This window comes from Delphinus delphis, chromosome 15, assembly GCF_949987515.2.
Source record: "Delphinus delphis chromosome 15, mDelDel1.2, whole genome shotgun sequence".
Taxonomy (NCBI): domain Eukaryota; kingdom Metazoa; phylum Chordata; class Mammalia; order Artiodactyla; family Delphinidae; genus Delphinus; species Delphinus delphis.
In genome coordinates this window covers 13,646,085-13,663,144 of record NC_082697.1, presented here as the reverse complement: position 1 = coordinate 13,663,144, position 17,060 = coordinate 13,646,085, and the positions used below count along the sequence as shown (strand labels likewise).

Here is a 17,060-nt window from a genome sequence, read left to right as displayed (position 1 = left end):
TGCACGGGCTGTTCCTTCTACCAAATCACCTCACGGCTGGCTCCTTTGTTTCGTTTGGACCTTTGCTCAGATGTTGCCTCCTCAGACAGACCTTCCCTGACCACCCCATCTCTAGCAGCCCTCCCCAAAACACATATACACAGACATATTTGGTCTCTCTCTCCGCCTCTAGCACATCTTCAGGTTTCCTTTTCTTCAAAACACTTGTCACGATTCAAAATGAAATGTCTCTTCGTTTTTCATGCCCTTCCCCCTCCACTAGAATGTAAGCTCCATGTAGCAAGGGACTTTCAGTGTCTGAGACATATCGTAGTAGGAGACATTATAACAGTGGTCTAGAGTAGGAGTCGGCAAACTGCATCCCAACCATGGGCCAAATCTGGCTCGCCACCTATTTTTTAAAATAAAGTTTTATTGGCACACAGGCGTGCTCATTCATTTACATATTGTCTATGGCTGCTTTCACTCTCCAGCAGCAAAGTTGAGTAGTTGTGACAGAGACCATATGGGCCACTGAGCCTAAAATATTTACTATCTGGCCCTTTATAGAAAAGTTCGCCCACCTCTGGTCTAGAACATGGGCTCTGGAGCTAGACAGCTCAGGTTCAAAGCCTGCTCTACTCCCTAGCCACGTGACCTCAGGCAAGTCACTTTTCCTCCTTGTGCCTCAGTCCCTGCTTCTGTAGTGTGGGTGCAATAGCAATAATACTTACTGCATGGGGTCACTGGGGGAGGATTAAAAGAGTTAATATATGTGAAGTGCTTAGAACTGTGCCTCCTGTATAGTGAACGTTTTTTGTAGAATAAATGAATAAATCATAAATAATAGTGAATGAATGAATGTGTTTGAAAGAACTGCATCTTTACAAGCGTGTTGCTGGTTGGGTAAGAATGTCCTCTCTCTGGAAGGTATGGTGAAGTATCACTACCACTACAAATAGTAATAACAATAATAATAATAATAGTAAGCAGAGGACTCGCAGCATTGATGAGGACATGTCCGTTGCTGGACAGAAGCAGGAGTCACTTTGCTGGGTGGTGTCAAGCCCTGTTCTAATCACTTGCTGTGAACTTCCAAAAATGCGCTGGTCTCCCATGCTGTCAAATGCCCCTTGGTCCTGAATGGTGGCTCACGTTAGGGTCATCATCTCTTCTGGGTCGTCTGGAACTTTCCCAGTTTTCACACTCAAAGTGCCAAGTCCCAGGAACCTCCTCAGTTCAGTCACATCAGGACAGTTGGTCCCCCTAATACATGTTCGCAGCTCCATTTATCTAGCCGTTTATTTTTTTGCCTTTAAATTTACGTCCTAGGAAAATGCTTTTAAAGCTGCCAGACACCTCCAGCTGAAAGAACATTTTTCAAAGGATAAAAAAAAAATCTAGGAGGCTGCGTAGTTGTGTAAAACTTCAAAAGACGACCCAGTTTAGACATCTTTGTTTATTCTCTTCAATCTGACTGTGATTTTATCATTTGTAGTCAGTTTGATTCTTTTGTAATTCAGTGATGACGGGATTTATCCTACAGTTTTTTTGCTAAAGTGCTTGTGAGTACAAATAGACCTGTTTGCTGAGCTTAGAAGATCCTTTCTATTTTCTGTGTTCTCCTCTGAAACTGCCAAAGAAGCCAGGTTTTTTTTTTTTTTTAACTTTACTGTTTAAACATGTGAATCAACCTATTTTTTCTTTACCACCATCATTTTCTTGTCTTCCTCTTTCAAACAAGCTAATCTGTTTTCCAGGAGTTTCCAAGTAATTAAACCCAATTAAAACCATTAAATTCTTTCTTTTAATGACAACTTTATTATTAAAAGCCAACCACAAGGAGGAGATTTAACTGGCAAAGCCCTCCATTGTGTGTTAATCCCTCCCTAACCTCTGGCTGACACTTGCAAGAGATAAACCCCACAGAATAGTGAGCCTGGTTTAATGAAGAGCTCTAATTAATACTTTTCTTCCTTGTGGCAGAGTAATTATTTGTTCAGCTTGTAAACAGCTACTTGGCTGTGATTTTTTAAAGGCCCAGTTGCCTTGTATGGTGTGATGGCTTTGATTGGTTTTGTGTGTTTGCGTGTTTTTTGTTTTTTGTTTTTCTTTAAAAGAGACGGGGAGAGGTCTCCATTCTAGAGTAGGTACCGACGTGCATTGTCCCGAAGTTGGGGGCATCAGGGTAATCTACACAGGAGAAAAGCCAGGCAAACGCAGGTGGGAAGCTGCCTATATCTGTGAACCGTCTCCAAAGCGGGCAAGGCCGCCCTTTGCCCTTTGCAGCAGAAGTCTGCAAGCCCAGACAGGGTCCCCCCAAGACACAAGCCTGGCTTGTGGCAGTCTGGGTGCTGAAATGAGGAGGAAAAGGCCGGGATCACAAAATGCCAAACCGAGCTTCTGCTCCGCGTCTCCCCTGATCTCCCCTTCAGGTGGCACCTGAGAAAGGGACAGCCCAGTGCAAGTGCTGTGTGTGGCCAGCGAGGCCCCAGAGAAGCCATTCTGTGAGTAAGGATGACAGACCCACCAGGCGTGCTTGCTGCCAGCCAGACATCCATCTAAAGAGCTTTACGTACATCAGCTCACTTACTCTCCCCATAACTTTAGGAGGTAGATGCTATGGTTATCCACATGTACAGGCCAGGAAATGGGCACAGCGACTTCTAGCAGTCACTCACCTTCTAGTAAGAAGGACAGAGCCCGAGTTTGCAGACGGGTATCTGGCTGCGGTGGTGGTTCTGAACAACTGGGTCACACTGCCCTTTGAGACAGAAGTACAGCACCTTCCACTCAGCTGGTTGCGAGATTTTGATTTTTTTTTTTTTTTAGCCCGTCACTGATTTAGAAAGCTAGTTTCATTAATAAGGTTGCCCGCTCTAGAATTACAAAGTTGATTGACTAACACTGAGAACCAAGCCTTTCATTATTTTTAAAGGATTTAGAGCAGCGGGTCTCTACTTGGGTACTTTGGCCTCCCGGGCGCTTGTCTGGAGACATTTTTCGTTGTCACAACCGGGTGAGGGGTGCTGCTGGCATCTAACGAGTAGAGGCCAGGGATGTCGCTTAATACCCTACAGTGGACAGTACAACCCCAACAGAGAGCGATGTGGCTCAAGATGTCAACAGTGCTGAGGCTGACCAAGCCTGATTTATAGAAAGCTCCAGTTTTTTGTTCTAGAGACATTCTGTAAACACACAAGAGCAATGTTCATGCACCCACCTATCAGACTCCTAAAGAGCCAGGCCAAGCCTTTTCTTTTAAAGTGATTAAGAGTTCCCTGGTGGCCTAGTGGTTAGGACTTGGCGCTTTCACTGCTGTGGCCTGGGTTCAATCCCTGGTCAGGGAACTGAGATCCCACAAGCCATGCAGCTCGGCCAAAAAAAAAAGAAAAAGAAAGTAATTCATTAAGTAATTCTGTTAGTGAATTTGACTATTAACCATGCCACCAGTTTTTCAGAAACACATCTAAGGAGCTGAGTTCTCACCCGACTATTAGCCATCGATGAACTTGCGAGGGTATAAATATTTGAAGGCCACATCCCAAATTCCCAGACATCTACCTCTGCTCGTTACATACATTTCCTTAAGAAAATGCCTTAGGAGGAGCACAAAGCAGTGTCAACTATTTCATCATCCAAGAAGCTTTGAGCTGAGAGAAGTGTTTGGAAATCTCCGGATGCCTCTTTGGAGGCACCAAGGCTTGCCTCCCCCTGGGAGCACTCAGAGGTGCCTGTGGAGCAGGAAAGATAAGCAAACAGTCCGGGAGGGCTTACACCTGGGGCTGGATACACTTAGAGACTAGAAGTGGGTTTCACGCATAGGATGTCAGAATACAGGCATCTCAGAGGAGAGTCTATGGTCTGCCCTCTTCTCATCTTGAAAGACCTACCGTGGCATTCCCCCTGAGACCCCCCTGAACAGGGTGAAAGAGACTACCCCTGGAAGCAGCTGACCTTTGATCCCTGTGAGAACAAGACAGTATTCAAATAGAGTTGTGGTTTTTGTTGTTTGTTTGTTTGTTTCTGAAAATTACTTTTGCAAGCATTGCATTTGATAACATTAATGGATCTAGAGAGGCCCTGAAGTTGGTTACCAGGATGGGTCTTCCCACAACTCACCCCTTTTTAACACATACGGTGACATCCTACAAAGTTATGGGTTACTATAGGTCGGGAGTAGGGTGGTGGGGGCAAGGCTGGGGAACCAAGGAAGGGTTCAGAGCCCTTCGAGGCTGGCTGAAGTGAGCTGATTTCCAATTTCAGCCAAAGTGTCTGGTTCCCAAAGAACCATTCCTGGCTTGGGGGGCGGGGAGGGGGCAGCTGAGAAGTGAGGGGTTTACTGGGTAACTTTGCTTTTCCATATCAAGGCCAGGAAATGAGAGGCACAAGTGCTCAGAGGCAATAAGGGGAGACCCTTCCCAAGCCCGTGGCCTCTCCTTTTATCCACTCAGAAGCCCGGCAGTTATTAGAAAGGGAAGCCAGCCTGAGACCTGAGAAAAGAATCAGGGCTGAGTTTTGCACGGCAGCCGCCTGCCATTTCTCTCAACTTTGGAAGTGTAATTTAATTAAATGGATCCTTCATTTCATTAAAAGTAGACCTCAACAAGTTTTTTGGTTTGCTTTTTTTAAATTTATTTATTTTTGGCTGCCTTGGGTCTTCGTTGCTGCGCGCGGGCTTTCTCAAGTTGCGGAGAGCGCGAGCTACTCTTCATTGCGGTGCGCAGGCTTCTCACTGCAGTGGCTTCTTTTGTTGCAGAGCACGGGCTCTAGGCACACGGGCCTCAGTAGTTATGGCACGCAGGGTCAGTAGTTGTGGCTCACAGGCTCAGTAGTTGTGGCTCACAGGCTCTAGAGCACAGGCTCAGTAGTTGTGGTGCACGGGCTTAGTTGCTCCGAGGCATGTAGGATCTTCCCAGACCAGGGATGGAACCCACGTCCCCTGCATTGGCAGGCGGATTCTTAACCACTGCGCCACCAGGGAAGTCCCCCCCAACAGTTTTAAATCAGGCATTTACCAAAAAAAAAAAATTCTGGTGGTAATCTGCCTTAAGCTTCTTTTCCCTAATAAAGTACTTTATGTCATTAGTTCCTGCAAAGTCATATTTCATGAGTAAATGGATAAGATTTTGGTTTCTTAAGTAGCCCTGGGATAAATCCCAGCTCTGTCACTTATTAGCAGTGTGACCCTGGACAAGTCACCTCATTGCTTTGAATCTTGCTGAATCTGTAAAAGAGGGAAAAGATATTTTGAGGAGGAGGTGCGGTAATATACATAAAGCTTACACATGCTTATATATTCATTTTTTTAAATGCTTAACTGAGCATCTGCTAAGTACTGGGCTGTGTTCCATGTCCAAGGGACATAGCAATAGCTCTCATAGAGCTTCCCTTCTGATTGAGAGAGAAGCACCAAAAATCATAAGATTATTACAGATAATGATAAATGCTATTAAAAACTGTAACAGTGTAATGAGATATAGCTTGAGTAGAGGGTCAGCATCCAGGTTACGTGAGGTGGAATGGTCAGAGAAGATCTTTCTAGTATTGAAAGTGGGAACTGAATGTTTCAAAGGAGCCAGCCATGAAAGCGTCTGGGGAAAGGGAATTCCAGGCAGCGGGTACAGCAAGTGCAAAGGCCCTGAGGCAGTATCAAGTTTGGCGAGCTCAAGGAGCAGACATGTGCGTTGGAGTGGAAAAGTGAAGGATATTGGCTTTATTCAGAGGGCCTGGGGATGCTAGTGGGTTTTAAATGAGGAGGGACAGCTCTGATTTTTGTTGTAAAAGGAGCAATCTGGCTGCCATGTAGACAACAGCTTTGGAGGTGAAGGGAAGCTGGCTGTTTTTGTATGTAGCCCAGCACACAGATGTGCTTGTTTCCATCCTCAGTGATGATCTAAAGGCCCCTTGGGAATAAAGTAAAGACATGACTTACAGTCTAGGCTCAGATAATTAGAAACGGGTTTTTTACAACAAGTGTCCAGCAAGAGATATGAAAGTTACATGGGATGCGGGACAATTTTTCATTTTTAATGACTGTCCTACCTCCCTGGCACCCTCTAGTGTGTGTTTTCCGACACCACCAAGCAGTTAACTCAATTCTGACTCTATCTTCCTGAAGACAGCAGCACAGGTTAATCCCCCTAGTTAAGGGCTCAGTCCCGCAAGACAGCCCCCGCTTCAGATGCCAATTGCAAGTCCAGATTGTCACCTGTGCCTCTGACCAACTGGCTATAAATTGGAGGTTCTCATGACCCCCTCCTTAGGTTCATTTGCTAGAGCTCACAGAACTCAGAGAAACATTTACTTACACGGACTGACTAGTTTATTACAAAGGATATTATGAAGGATACAGAAGAACAGCCAGACAAAGAAATACATAAGGCAGGGTCCCAGAAGGGTCCCCAGCACAGGAGCACCCACATGAAACTGGGGTGTGCCACCCCCCCAGCATGTGGATACATTCGCGACCCCGGAAGCTCTCCGAATCCATCTTTTGGGGTTTTATGGAGAACTTCATTACATAAGCATGATTGATGAAATCATTAGCCAGGGCTTCCCTGGTGGCGCAGTGGTTGAGAGCCCGCCTGCCGATGCAGGGGACACGGGTTCGTGCCCCGGTCCAGGAAGATCCCACATGCCGCGGAGTGGCTGGGCCCGTGAGCCATGGCCGCTGAGCCTGCGCGTCCAGAGCCTGTGCTCCACAATGGGAGAGGCCACAACAGTGAGAGGCCCGTGTAGCGCAAAAAAAAAAAAAAAAAAAAAAATCATTAGCCATTGGTGACTGAACTCAATCTCCAGCCTCTTTCACCTCCCTAGAGGAAGACCAGGGGGCGGGGCTGAAAGTTCCAACCGTCTAATCACATGGTTGGTTTCCCTAGCAACCAGTCCGTTACTTAGCACTTTTTTTTTTTTTTTTTTTTTAGCACTTTTTAAAAGTCACCGTATTAACATAAACTCTGATGTTGAAAGGGGCTTGTTATGAATAACAAAAGACACTTCTTTTAGTTTTATCTTTTTTTTAAGTCGAAGTATGGTTGAGTTACAATGTTATATTAGTTTCAAGTGTACAACATAGTGATTCTATATATATATATATATATTTTTTTTTTTTTTTTTTTTTTTTTTTTTTTTTTTGCGGTACGCCGGCCTCTCACCGCTGTGGCCTCTCCCGTTGCGGAGCACAGGCTCCAGACGCGCAGGCTCAGAGGCCATGGCTCACGGGCACAGCCGCTCCGCGGCATGTGGGATCTTCCCGGACCGGGGCACGAACCCCTGTCCCCTGCATCGGCAGGCGGACTCTCAACCACTGCGCCACCAGGGAAGCCCAGTGATTCAATATTTTTGTAGATTACAGCCAAAGTTATTATCCTACTATTGACTGTATCCCCTGTGCTGTGTCCACTACATGCTTGTGACTTATTTTATAACTGGCAGCTTGTACCTCTGGATCCCCTTCACCTGTTTCACCCATGCCCCGCCCCACCACCCCTCTGGCTACCACTGGTTTGTTCTCTGCATCTATGAGTCTGTTTCTGTGTTGCTATGTTTGTTCATTTGTTTTATCATTTTGATTCCACATATAAGTAAAAACATACAGTATTTGTCTTTCTCAGTCTAGCTTATTTCACTAAGCAAAATATCCTCCAGGTCCATTCATATTGTTGAAAGTGGCAAGATTTCAAGTTTTTTATGGCTGAGTAATAGTCCAGTGTGTGTGTGTGTGTGTGTGTGTGTGTGTGTGTGTGTGTGTGTGTGTGTGTGTGTGTGTGTATCTGTATCCATTCAACACATCTTTATCCATTCAACTGCCGATGGGCACTTAGCCTGCTGCCATATCTTGGCTGTTAGAAATTCTGAGGACTTTAGTAGTAGTTCTGTACCAGAAACAGGGACAAAAACCAAATATATATTTTCTTATTATAAATCACAATATCAAACCGTCCCAAATACCACCTCCCCCCAATTATGATGACAAGCAAAAATGTCCCCCAAACTTCCAAACTACTCTCTAGAAGGAGGTGCCACCTTTGCTGAGAGCCACTGCTTTAAAACATGGTATATGAGGTCATGTACACAAAAGAGCAGCATTCTGTGATTTTTTTTTTGGTTGCGTGCCGTGGTAGGTAGACAAATGGCCCCCAAAAGATGTCCAGGTCCTAGTCTCCAGAACCTGTGAACGTTACCTTGTATGGCAAAAGAGACTTAGCAGGTGTGATTAATGTAATCACAGGGTCCTCTTAAGAGGAAGGCAGGAGATGAGAGTGGATAGGAGGAGATACGAGGTCAGCAGTAAGTGGCTGTAGTGGAGAGACCAAAGCCAAGGAACACACGGTGGCCTCTAGAAGCTGAAAAAGACAAGGAAACTGATTCTGCTTGAAACCTCCCAAAGGAACACCTTGATTTTAGACTTGTGATCTCTAGAACTGTAAGAGAATAAATTGGTGTTGTTTCAAGCCACTAAGTTTGTGGTAATTTGTTACAGCAGCCATGAGAAACTAATATACATGCTTATCTTCATGGTTAACGTCCAGTGATGGTGAGTGCAACAGGTTTGCCATCTACGGTCATGATGACAAGTTTCTTTCTAAACTGCACGCATTTACGTTTTTTTTTTAAGTTGGGGGAGGGGTAGCTGAATTAAAGGAAAATACTAAGTTAACATAACACAGCTGCTCTCGGGCATGTGAAACTTGCAAAGGCGTTACAAGAATAGCCATGGTTTAGAAAATACCAGGTTAAGCTATTGCTTGGGAATTTCTAAGTGGGGAAAATTTTCTGATGGAAGATTCTGGACTCTGCTGCTTTTTGCTAATAATACCTGAGCACCAGGAGCAAGTCACATCACGTGCATTATACTGCAGCAGCCCTAGGAAGGACTCGCTGCCTGTATTCAGGTGAGAACACTCAGGGCCAGGGAGGGCGAACATCTCAACCAAGGTCATGTCCCTGGGGAATGACAGTCCCAGGATTTGAACCCAGATCCGGCTGACTCCACAGTTGATGTTCTCAACCACTTTGCTTCATGGAGCTTCTTGCCTGTGGCCACTTCCATGCACACCTGGTGAATGGTGGGAGCAATCTGTGGTGGTCATTAGGGGGAAACCATTTGCTCCATTAGGATGACGCTTGTGTAAAGGAGAGACTGTGGCTCTAAGACCAGATAATAAGTCGGACACTTCCCTGCACTTGACTTAACATCACCTTGGGGTTCGGAGAGTAAGAGGAGCCATCAAAAGAGAAGACAGTCAGGGTTCCCTGATGGCGCAGCGGTTGAGAGTCCGCCTGCTGATGCAGGGGACACGGGTTTGTGCCCCGGTCCGGGAAGATCCCACATGCCGCAGAGCGGCTGGGCCCGTGAGCCATGGCCGCTGAGCCTGCGCGTCCGGAGCCTGTGCTCCGCAACAGGAGAGGCCACAACAGTGAGAGGCCCGCGTACGACAAAAAAAAAAAAAGAGAAGACAGTCTTCCGAAGTGCTCCTTGGCAAGGCTCAATCATTGCTAAGATTTGTAGAAGCACTTGAACTTGCCCATGGCCGTTGCCAGTTGGAAGTACCTGTTTTTGTACAGACACCGGAAAGTTGTGAGCAGAGTCAAGAATCTTTTGAGTATAAGCAACAGAAACTCAATGCACATTAGTTTAAGCCAAAAAGGAAAATGTATAACCAAAATATCTAGAAGTAGACTTTGGGAACAGCGGGATCTGATCCCCCAATAATTTCATATGAATCTGTGTGTGTTGTCAGTAAAGCTCTGCCAGTTTGGTGACAGAGATGGCTGCCAGCATCCTCAAGTTTAGGTTCTCCCAGCTCAGCCACCTCAGGGGTAAGAAGGGGCCTGTTTCCCAGTAGTTATAGCTGACATCCTAGGGCCAACTCTGCTTGGCTCCCATTGGCCACATGACCATCCCTGAACCAGTCACTATGATTCTGACCAGACCTAGGTTATGAGATCACCCTGGAAGGCCAATAATGGGTATTATTTTTACTAAAACTAATGAACTGCTAATTTACAGATATGAAGGTTCATTCCCGGAGAGATTAGGTATCTCCACAGTATCATGCTGCCTCTTTTGTTAACCAGTTGGTGTTTTTTCAAAGTGTCTAATAAAGACACTGTGTTGGGGGCCCCCCAAACCACCGTCAGGCTTGATGAGTTGCTAGAAGGACTCACAGGACTCAGAAGAGCTATTATACTCATGGTTACAGTTTTTTACGGTAAAAGGATACAGGTTAAAATCAGCGAAGGGAAAGGCACATGGAATGAAGTCCAGGAAAAACCTGGTCCAACCTTCCAGGTGTCCTCTCCCAATGGAGCACAGACAGTCCAGTTAATTCTCCCAGCACTGAGGTGTGATAGTTCGTGCCAAGTGTTGCCAACCAGGGAAGCTCACCTGAGCCTTGGTTTCCAGGGTCTTATTGGGTCAGTGATGCAGGCATGCAGTATCTGCATGGCAGACTCCAGCCCCTCAAACAAAAGCAGGCGGTCACCATAAATCACATTGTTAGCATAAACTATCTGATCAACTGGTACTGCTTGACCCAAGGGCTCAGAGCTCATCCACCAGGAGCCAGCCAAGGACCAGTCTTGAAGTCAGACCTTTCTTAGGAATATGCAGAGTTTGAGCAACCCAGGTCTGCTGAGTTAACCCTCTCCTGCACAGACAGCCTCCAGATCTTCACAGCAGGGATTCCCCAGAGGAAACCAGCTCAAGTGGAGACCACCAGGTACTATAGAAGCTACTGCATCTAGATATTCCAGGGGGCAACGCACCTCTTCTTTCCAGTCACATGGCTGAGCCACGAAGTCAGGTACTTCCTCAGAGCAAAGAAGCATCATGGCATAGCCAGAGGATAATGGAGTGTGGAGTCAGATCAGACCTGAATTCCAGCATCGCCCCACCCTTACACACACACACACACACACACACACACACATTCCAACAAAAATAGAAGTTCATCATTACGCATATGATGTACTCTGATATTTTGTCATCTATTCTAGAGATTGGCAAACTTCTTCTGTGAAAGTATGATAAATATTTTAGGCTTTAGGCTAGGCTCTGTAGCAGCTATCAACCCTGCCACTGTAGCACGAAAGCAGCCATAAACATTAAGTGAACAAACGGGCATGGCTGTGTTCCAATAAAACTTTATTTACAAAAACAGGCAGTTTACTGACCCCTGGATTCTCTTGTATTTTTTCCTATCCTTTTTTTCTTTTTAATGCTGGACATTTAAAGTAAATGTTCACTAACAGGTTTATAACCTAGACTTTGAAAAGCTCATTTAATCTTTGTAACAACCCTATGAGTTAAGTAACCCCATTTTACAGATGAGAAACTGGGGCACATGGACATTAAGTAACTTGTACAAGGTCATCTAGTTGGTAAGAGGTGGAATTGGACTTGAACATAAGCAGTCTGGCTCAGAGCCCACACTGTTAACCTACTGCAAAGCACTCGATAAAGATCGGCTGTTATTATTATCCAACCAGCTGTGAAAAAAAACAAAAGACCACAGTCATATAAGTTGATTTCAAGATGAATTTGGGGTGAGCCTTTCTTCTGTTCAAAGGGTTGTGATGCTGACTAAATAGTGTGTGGATCTCACCTCTGAACTAAACATGGGAGAATTAAATGACGAATTAAACCATCTGCTACAAAAGCGTTATGTGCTTAAAATAGAAAACTTGGAAAATTCAGCAAAGGAAATTCTTTATTGGACAAATAGAGTTGTGATTCATTAAAAACAACTTTTCGGTTAAAAACGTGGACTCCGGGCTTCCCTGGTGGCGCAGTGGTTGGGGGTCCGCCTGCCGATGCAGGGGACACGGGTTCGTGCCCCGGTCCGGGAGGATCCCACATGCCGCGGGGCGGCTGGGCCCGTGAGCCATGGCCGCTGAGCCTGCGCGTCAGGAGCCTGTGCTCCAGAATGGTAGAGGCCAAAAACAGTGAGAGCTCTGTGTACCGCAAAAAAAAAAAAAAATCGACTCCTTTTGAAATGAAAATGGTTACTTCCTAATCCACAGGGATGGGGAAGTAGCCCGCTTAAGAATATGGCTTAAACTGGAGAGCTTGTGTGTTGGGGGTGATGGAGACACTTGACAGAAAACAGTTGCCATCATCTGAATTAACGCAAACGTTGATTCAGATTTGAAACCTCCAGGAATCCACATCCCATTTTCTTCATCCAGGTTTGTTGGACATCAGATTAATTTCGTTTTAGGAAAGACTTGCCCTCTCCCCTCCATCCAGGAAATACAGCCATACGTCACAAAATAACTTACTGATCTACAAGGCAGATCTCAGAGCGGCCCATATGGTGAATGTCCTCACCATCCTCCTCTAATTAAGAGAACCTCACCAAGAATGCGTGATAATTAGGTTACAGAGCTGCATCCAGGTCTACAGCATCTGTCTCGGGCGGGGGGTGGGGGCGGGTTCCAAGGCTCAGAGCATCCTCATCAGCCTCCTAAATGCATGCGTGCATAGCCCACCTCGCCATCATCAAAACCGAACCCTGACAAATCTGTAGACCATTAGAGCACATTGAAAAAATCTGCAGCGCCTTATTCTGATTTGTACCTTCACGGGGAGAGCGCCACCCACAAACTCTTGAGTCAGACCAAGATGACATTCCATCCACCCGAACCCCACCAGCTCCCAGCGCAGTCCTTTCAACAGACAAGTTACAAATTGAAGCCTGTTTTGGAAAAACTCCCCTTTTCTCAGTTCTCCATTCTGGTTTAAATGGTTTGTTTTTTTAAGCACAATCTGTTTCTGCTGTTGCTTGTTTAGGAAATTAACCACTGATTTTTTTTTAATCCAAAGAGTATGTAATGATTAACAAAATGGTTTTCATGTGAGATGGTACTTGCATAAAGTACATCTTTAATAAAGTACCATCTGATTTGGGGTGTTCCTGCTGGGTTTACAGAAGCAGGTTCTTTGTTTAAGGGGGTGAGGAAGTGGACTGGGGGATTTTGATAATAACCAACTCTTGGGGAGTGCCTGCTGCATACTGGGCCCTGGGTTAGGGGGTTACACGTGTGCTACCTCATTTAGTCCTCCCTGCAGTGTTAGCCTGTAGCCTTTTATTAGCTGAAGAACACGGCATGAAGGCTCCCATAGTTTAGGCTTTCTTTGACTGGAAGATGTGCTGGGTCAGATAGGGCGTCCTCCCGCTCCAAGCTGCACAGGGTAACTTAAGCCAACAGACCAGGGTGGTGTGTTTATAGAGCATATTAGGGGCGTGTTCAGCGGGCAGCATGAGATGAAACCCATGTCTGTCATCCTGTCCTCACTCCAGCTGTCTGTCACATTAATTAATGCTGAGCCTCCACTATTTTTTTTTTTCTTCATTTCTCAGTCTTTACAACCCTGAAAAAAACATTTTCTCCTTGGATAGAGTGGTCTGGCCCAGAGTAACACTTTGTGTTACTTAACCCCTGGGACAGTTGTGCTTTTCATGGGCTATTCCAGACTTTTCCACCCCAGCACAACTAGTTTTTATCAAGTGTCTTGAAAAGAGGTCCCCCCTACATAGTTCAAAACAATCTAATAGGCAGCGTGCAAGCAGATTTTGGGAAAAGCTGAAATAAGAGAATGCTTAGGGAATAGTTGGGTATTCTCAAGGTTCTCCTCAGAAACTTCTGGGTGTCTTTAAGTTTTTGTTTCAATTTTTAATTATACAAGAAATGTTTGAATCCCTTCTCTTTAAAAAACGTTTAGAATATACTGGATAATACTAAAGTTCACTTTGATCATCACCTCGAATTCCTCTGTCTCCTCCTCTCTGCTTTCCGCAAGTAATTGCTGTTCTGACTCTGGGTATATCCTTGCAGATATTTACAAATATATAAGTGCCCATGGAAAATATGTAGTAACATTGTATATGTTTCTAATAAATGGTAATAACATGCAGTATATAACTTCCAGAAAACTTGCTTTCACTCAACTTTTTTTTTTTTGAGGCATCCTTGGTAATACATGGAGGTCTGGTTCATTTCTTTCCACTGAGTTTAGTTTTCCATTGTATGAATATTCTACATTTTATTTCTCTAATTTCCTTTGGCCGGACAGCTAAATTGTTTCCGAACTTTTGCTATTTACAGACAGTTCTGTAATGAACATCTTTTTACATGTCCCTTGTTCACATGTATGGGTCTTTTTCCAGTTTAATATTTACTGTAGGGTAATATTACTTGAGTATGTTTCCTTTTATTTTTAATTTAGTTTTCTTTTTATCCAAGAAATCTATGCATAGAGTTTAAAATCCATAGAGTTCTCCAAAGGAAAGTATTACGAAAAACAGCAGGCCCCAGCAACTTTCCACCCACCCCCACCCCCACCCCCTCTTTCTGCGCAGAGGCAACAACTTTCAACTCTTGCTGATTCTTTGGGTCACCTCCAAATTTCTAAGTAACCTGCTTCTGTGACCACATCTTGATTTTTTTGTTTTTCTGTTTTAGGCATGGTCTCTGGCTTCCCAAACTGGAAGATAAGACTTTAGCTCTCTCTTCTCACCCTTGCCTTTATCACACACATGCACACTTTCTCTTCACATCCTCCCAATATCAGTAAGTCATAATTTCAGCTTTATCGATAGAGAGGATTTGGCTTCTTCTAACTATGCAAATACTTGTCATAGGTAAGCCATTTTGTCTACAATAATTACTTTTCCTGTTGTGTGCTGGCATGGGACCTGACATTTTTCTGAATAAATCCTTTCAGAGGATAAGTCTGGATGGCCCCTTCTTTTTTTTTTGCGGTACGCGGGCCTCTCACTGTTGCGGCCTCTCCCGTTGCAGAGCACAGGCTCCGGACGCGCAGGCTCAGCGGCCATGGCTCACGGGCCCAGCCGCTCCGCGGCACGTGAGATCCTCCCAGACCGGGGCACAAACCCGCGTCCCCCGCATCGGCAGGCGGACTCCCAACCACTGCGCCACCGGGGAAGCCCTGGCCCCTTCTTCTTGCTTCCTGTCTAGTACATGGAGGGCTGGGCACAGGTGGTTAGGTATACAAGCAGCCTCGCCAAGAAAGAATGTGCAATCCTGCAGAGGTGAAATGGTTTGGGTATGAGTAATGTGTGGAAACACCCCCAAACCCCTTTGCCAGGTCACACAACGATTCCCTGCTTGGCCCTGAAAAGTTTGTTTTCCCCTTTTTCTCTTCGTTATTCATGGAGCGCTCTACCCTGCGACTTCCAGCCAGGATCTGGAGTGCTAAGCTTTGGCTGTTGGGGCCCTAATGAGATGTTTCACCTAATGGCTGCGTTCCTGGGCTTGATTCTTCACAGTTGTGTGTGTGAAGCTGAGATCACCAGCTACGGGTTTTTTCCTTTTTTTTTTTTTTTTTAAGGGTCAAGAAGGGTTTATGTCATTCATTATTTATTTTTATAATAGAAGTAATGCAGCCTCCCAGTAAAAAAATTCAGTGGGGAAAAGAAGTGTATGGAGTGACAGGTCAAGGCCCCCTTTACTCCTCTCCCAATCCTGGCCCTTCCAGCGCCTCCTCTGAAGCAGTGCTGCTCTGGAAGCAGATGACCTGGCTTCAGATCCCAGCACTTGCTAGCTGTGTGGCCTTGAGCAGGTTACTCGGTGAGCCTCTGTGCTCTCATCTATGAAATAGGAAAGTACTAGTGCTCACCTCAGAGAGTGTTGTGGGGATTAAATGAGTTAATACTTAGAGAGTGGCACAGAGAAATCACTTATCAACCAGGTATCAACCAGGAATATTACTAAGTGTTGTATCAACCAGGAATCAACCAGGAATATTACTAAGTGTTGTCTCTCCTTTTAGACCAGTGGTTCTTTTTTTTTTTTTAACATCTTTATTGGAGTATAATTGCTTTACAATGGTGTGTTAGTTTCTGCTGTATAACAAAGTGAATCAGTTATACATATACATATGTTCCCATATCTCCTCCCTCTTGTGTCTCCCTCCCACCCTCCCTATCCCACCCCTCTAGGTGGTCACAAAGCACCGAGCTGATCTCCCTGTGCTATGCGGCTGCTTCCCACTAGCTAGCTATTTTCCGAGACCAGTGGTTCTTAACCTTGACTACACATTGAAATCAAGTGGGAAGCTGTAAAGTTTCCTGGTGCCGGGATCCCACCCTTAGCCATTCTGATTTTATTGATCAGGGGTATGGCCTGAGCATCAGGATTTTTAAATGCTCCTCAGATCATCACAGTGGGCAGCCCGGGTTGAGAACCCTTGTGTGCCTGCCCTGTGCTCCATATTTTCCACGTGTATCAGTTGGAATAGGTGAGGTTACGCTGCAGTAAAAAACATCCCCCAAATCTCATCTACTTCTTTCTTTTTTAACTGGAGTACAATTGCTTTACAATCTCATCTACTTCTTATTTCTTGTATGTGTCCATTGTGGTCTGTTGCAGCTCTGACTCTCATCCTCTTTACTCTGGAACCCAAGCTAACCGAGTAGCTTTTATCTGGAACATTTAGCCTTGTGAAGTGGGAAGAGAGCATGGTGAACCATGCACTAGCTCTTAGAGCTTCCAAGCAGAAGCAAAACATAACTTCTGCTCACACTTCATTGGCCAAAGCAAGTCATATGGTCACATCTCAACAGGGAGCATCTATATCAGGGACCAGCAGCCTTCTTCTGCGGGGGGCCAGATAGTATTTTAGGATCTGTAAGGATCTGTCACAACTACTTACCTCTGCCTGCAAAGCACAAAAGCAACCGTAGACAATACACTGTTCAAAAATGTAAAAATCGCTCTTAGCTCGTGAGCCATTCAAAAACAGGCAGCAGGCCAGATCTGGCCCTCAGGCCGTAGTTTGCCAGCCCCTGGTGTATATCATCTTCCTACAGGGAGAAGCTTTTCAGGATGGGACCCCAAATATGGGTAAAGAGTAATGCAGTCTACATGCTCTGTGTCTAGAAAAGAGAAGGAGACAGAGACAGAGGGAGAGAGAGTGGACCCTTTTATTGTACACTGTGTTTTACACACTATACTGTGATACAGCTTGCCTTTGTTCCTTAATACTATTTTTCTGGATGCTTCTTTTATGTCAGGAGTCCTAGCGTGACTCCGTTTTTTAATGGCTGCCT

General features: G+C 45.2%; 1 protein-coding gene across 2 annotated transcripts in view; it reads left to right on the top strand.

Annotated features, from left to right (window-relative positions):
* Positions 1–17,060, top strand: part of EYA2 (EYA transcriptional coactivator and phosphatase 2) — a 174,889-nt gene that overhangs the window by 120,326 nt on the left and 37,503 nt on the right. The gene's annotated exons all lie outside the window — the stretch shown is intronic.